This window comes from Triticum aestivum, chromosome 7A, assembly GCF_018294505.1.
Source record: "Triticum aestivum cultivar Chinese Spring chromosome 7A, IWGSC CS RefSeq v2.1, whole genome shotgun sequence".
Lineage (NCBI taxonomy): Eukaryota > Viridiplantae > Streptophyta > Magnoliopsida > Poales > Poaceae > Triticum > Triticum aestivum.
The window spans coordinates 368,576,180-368,581,527 of NC_057812.1; positions in this window are offsets into that span (position 1 = coordinate 368,576,180).

The following is a 5,348-nucleotide window of genomic DNA, read 5'->3' on the forward strand; positions in this document are numbered from 1 at the left end:
GCCGGTCGTCCCAGAATCCCATTATACGGTAGGGGGAGCTCAACCACATCAAACACAACCTTCTCAATCCTATAGTTCAACTCTCCCCCAAACGTCACCAAAATGTAATCTTTCCCTTGGGACGGCTCCTGCTGGGATTGACTCCTTGAATGTAACGGTAACCTCCAGCTCTTCTTCTCCTATCTGAAGCTTGTTAATAACTTCTGGGGAAATCAGATTCAACCCGGCCCTGCCATCCACTAACATCTTTGTGACCTTGAGGTTGCGAATTTTTGGGGAGACCAACAACGGCAAACACCCTACCGCGGTGGTGCCGCAAGGGTGGTCCTCCTCATCAAAGATGATGGGCGTGCAGGACCATTTGAGCGGCTTCCGGGCCTCTGGCGCTGGCTCCGCACCATTGACCTCTCGTGCCCATCGCTTAAGCTGGCGATGGGAGGAGTGCAAGGACGCACCCCCATCAATGCATAGGGCATCAGTGGCCCGCTGAAATTACTGCTCACTGGTTTCCTCTTCATTCTCTCCATCACTCAAATCATCACAGGCTTCCTTCTCTTGGCCCCTGGCAGGTTTTCCTTGGTTCTGAAGGGGTTTGCGGGGACAGTTTGCTTCACCGCCCCGGCCCTTTCCACTAGTAGCATTCTGACATTTCTCCTTATCACGCTTATCATACTCCGCTCTCTATCTCTTGACAAGCTACTCAACTTGATAACATTCATGGAGGTCGTGGCCCTTGGTCCGGTGGATCTTGTAGTATGGCCCTTCACCTTTCCCGGCTCTCTTCACTGTCGGATTCGTGGTTTCTGGCTAACCTTTGAGGTTCGAGCATTAGGGTACGAATGAAGTATTCCTCCTCTCTAGCTCACTCGCCCGTCAATGCCACGGCCTAGCTCTACCAACCCAAGGAACACGGGACGCAGAGGTTTATATTGGTCTGGGCCACCGTTGTGGTGTAATACCCTACTCTAGTGTGGTGGTGGTGGATTGCCTCAAGGGCTAGGGATGAACTAGTACAACGGATGAACTACCTCCTGAGGAGAGGTGTTCTTGAGCGCGATGAGATGGTGTGTGTGAGGATGGTCCGAATGATCTGTCCCTTGCTATGGTGGTGGCTAGCCCTATTTATGGAGGCCCTGGTCCTCTTCCCAAATGTTAGGCGGGAAGGGATCCAACAACGGCCAGGTTTGAAGGGGGACAACAAGTACAAGCTATCCTGACAAAAGGTGGTCTTCACCTACCAAAGACTCTGGTGGTGACGCTGCTGTGGGCTCTGTGGTGACCTCCGTCCTGCCATCCTGCTGGCCTTGTTCTTGTTGCACCGATAAGGAAACCTTTGCCTGATGCCTCGGGACTCCTCTCCTACGTCTGCATCTTTAGCATCAAAGAGGAAACTGGTACACTGCGCCCGCTCGCACCCGCCTAGCCTTGGTCGTCATGGCTCACGTCACATGAACCTCGCGAGGTGCCCCATGCATAGATATCTCCGCTCCTCGGGAGCCAGCCTAGTGAGACTGCCCCCAGGGAGATCTTGGTGTCGCCTGCCTCGTGAGGCTTGGCCCCTCGCGAGAGTCTTGAGTTATTGCTGCAGATGCTGGGCCGTACCAGGCCGCTGGTGGAGCCACGTCGTGGGCCACAGGTAGGCAAGTTTGGGTACCCCCGTTCCCAGGATGCCGATAGTAGCCCTCGGTCCCAAGGCGCGCTCGAACTTGGCTTCGAGGCGAAGCCAAGGGGCAAGTTTGGAGCACCGCATGCCCCAACCGCCTACGGCCTTGGTCGTTGTGTGGCGATTGACGGGACGTGGGCACCTCCACTTCCGCATGCTACCTTGATATCCGTTCGACTTAACAAATCCCTGGTGCATGCAGAGGAAAACCATCATTACCTGTGATCATGGAGGCTGGCGGTTGGCCTCCCTCTGGCTATAAATGAGGAGGGGTGCAGAGCCCCATCGCTCATCCCTTCCTCCATTCCGCCTGCTTCTTCTTCTCTCCTCACTTCGTCATCTGGTCGCGACGCCCATGGCTCCGACGAAGAGGTTCTCAGCCGCGGAGAAGGGGAAGGCGCGCCGGGAGGGGCCCGGCTCTGCATCGCCCAAGAGGGGGTGCGGCCGTCCCCGCAAGCATGCTCTGACCCTTGTCATGGCCCCCGGGGGGCACAGTCGTACTCCCTTGGGAACCGGCGGCGTCATCCCTGGTGGCTGTAGTGGTGCCTCCTCCCATGGCGGGGCCGTTCCTGGCGGGGCAGCCCTTGCATCGAGGGGAGGCGCGCCGTGGTCTCCTGGCCCCCTCGTCCGCGCTTCCATTCGGCGGAAGTGCTCCCGGAGTTCGTTGTGTGGTCGGAGCAGCCGACTGGCACTTGGCTCCAGCTCCCGCGCTCCTTTGCCGACGAGCTGCCAGCCACAGGTCTCGATGGCTTCTGGCTCCAAGCTGACGGCTGCTACAGCAAGGCCTCATGGGCTGCGGTGGAGGTTTCCACTGCGGGTAACACCGTCCTGGCCTACGGCTGGCAGACGTTCGCTCGTGCGTGCGGCTTGGGTAGGAGGTGCGCCCTCCACTTCAAGTACGATGGCGTCGTGACCCTCTACGTGAGGGTTTCTGGGGGGGATGGCCGCTGTGCAGGGTGCTACCCTGAGGACAGGGGCGGTGACGACGAGCTGGGTCTTGACAATGGCCGCGACGACGCCGAGGGCGGGCTCGCCCTTGGCGGCGGCAGCTCCTCCTCCGGCAAAAGCTCCAGCAGCGGTGGTTATGACCAACCGCCATGCTGTCGGGCTCGCTACGAGGACGTCGGCGGTTCTTCCCACTACCGCGCCCTAGTGAAGCGCGAAGAGGACTGCGGCTGAGTCCAGGGGAGGCACTAGGAGCCAGCCCTCGTGAGCTGCTGCGGGCGTGGGCGCCGCTTTTGCTTGTCCTTTTCTTTTTTCCAACATTCCAAGAAACAAGTATGGGGCCCTGCATGGGCGTGTAATGAATCGTAATTCTTGTGCCGCTCATGTTATGTTTATCGTTTCTATGTTGTGTTGTGGCATTTGTGCTTTATGTAGGTGCAGAGGGATAACTTAGCTTGACACATTCGAGGTAGCTTCCACCTCGCGAGGGCATGCGCCTCCTGGCATTTGGTGAGGCTTCCCAACTGCCAACTCAGGAGCCGCTACCCTTGGGAGACACACGAAGCTGCAAAAATTCCTTAGGAAATCCTTATCCTTGCTTGCGCGAGGCCCCAGGCATAGGCTGATCATGGCCTAGCGCACCACGTCACGGTACCCGTGGGGCACGGACTCAGAAGGGTGTGCCGATCACGAGCTCAATCAAGGGCGCCTCATGAAGGTCAGGGGAGCCGAAGCTCTGGAGCGATAGGGCTTTGGCGAGGTGTGCCCATGACCGGGTCGGCCCGGCACAGGCACACACCTTCCTAGCCCCCGTGCGAGGAGCGCGAGGGGGAGCGTCGGGCAACTGCCGTCCTCCCTGGCGCAAAGCAAGAGCCAAGCAAAGAAACAGAGAGAAGAAGGGACTCAACCAAGCAAATCGAGAAACATCAGAACTTCAAATTCCATTAAAAAGGTTGCAAGCCAACTATGGAAAGCAAATGAACAGCCGCGTCCGGCACCTAGTCTAGTCTTCTCACCAGCGCGGAGCTAAGTGCTACCACTAGGATGTGGGAGGGAGCCCCCGAGGTCCGAGGGAGGCACTCCGGAGACTCCGGGGTGTGTACAGCTCCACTCGTTATTACATGAGAGTGTCATGAGCGGAGACCTTCATAGGCACTGGGCCTTGCTTCATGGGTAGAACTTCCGGAGATGCTGGATGTTCCAGGCTTTCTGGATGGGGATCCCGTCCTGCGTCTCCAGGCGCGCGGCACCAGGCCTCGAGACGTGGGCAATCCTAAACGGGCCCTCCCACAAGGGTGAGAGCGTATGCAGCCCTTCCCTGGAGAGCACTCGCCTTAGGACGAGATCGCCCACCTCGAGCGTCCTGGGGCGGACGCTGTTGCAGTGATACCGTCGCAGTGCCTGCTGGTATCTTGCTGCCTGAAGCGAGGCCTGGCGGCGGCGTTCCTCCCCCAACACGAGGTCCATCCCCCGCATGGCATCCTGACATGCCTTGTCGAACGCCAGGACCTGCGCGGAGCGATGCCTGACCTCGTGAGGGAGAACCGCTTCGGCTCCGTAGACGAGGAAGAACGGGGTCTCGCCTATTGGCTTGGTGGCGGTGGTGCGGATGGACCACGGCAGGGAGTGGAGCTCGTCATGCCAGCCCCTACCGCAAGCCTTGAGCTTCTTATTGAAGGTCCTGGTCTTGAGGCCTCTCAATACCTTCATGTTGGCGTGCTCGGCTTGGCCATTGCTCCTGGGGTGCACCACTGAGGCGTAGCATATCTGCGTTCCAAGGTTAGCACAATACGTCTTGAAAAGATTGCTAGTGAACTGCGAGCTGTTGTCGGTGATGATGCGGTTAGGGACCCCAAACTGACTCATGAGGCCCTTGATGAACTTGACTGCGGAGCCTGCGGGGATGGTGCGGACGGCTTCCACCTCCGCCCATTTGGTGAACTTGTCGATGGCAATGTAGAGGTAGCGATAACCCCCAGGCGCTCGAGGGAATGGACCCAAGATATCCAGCCCCCAGACCGCAAATGGCCACGAGAGCGGGATAGTCTGGAGGCCCTAAGCAGGATGGTGAATTTGCTTGGCATGGAACTAGCAGGCCTCGCAGGATCTCACCAGCTCGGTTGTGTCGTTAAGTGTCGTGGGCTAGTAGAACCCTCTGCAGAACGCCTTGCCCACCAGGGTCCGCGACAACGAGTGATGCCCGCAATCTCCGACATGTATGTCAGCTAGCAGCTCGCGCCCCTGCTTCCTGGAGATGCATCGCAAGGAAACATCATTTGGTCGCTTTTTGTATAACTCACCATCCTGGATGCAGTATGCTGTAGCCTGCCGAGCCACGCGCTCCGCGTCTTCCTCCTTCTCCGGCAGTGTTCCTTGCCTGAGGTATGCCATGAACTCTTCGGTCCAACATCCATCCTGAGGCTCGAGCGCGAGGAGCAGAAGCTCTCCTGAGGTCGGGCCACAAGCATGGTCTCCTAAGGCTGGTGGCGGGGGGAAGCTCCTCTCGAGGCGGTGTTGGCTCCGTGGCCGGAGGGGCCGTGGAAGGCTTGAAGAGCCACTCCTCGAAGACGCCTGGCTCCTGAGGCTGATGCTTGGATGCCCTCTTGGCGATGTCGTCGGCTTCCTTATTCGTGTCGCGGGGCACATGCTGCAGTTCTAGGCCCAAGAACTACTTCTGTATCTGGCGTACCTCCGCGAGGTATGCCCCCATGTGCTCGTCCTTTGGCTCATACACCTTATT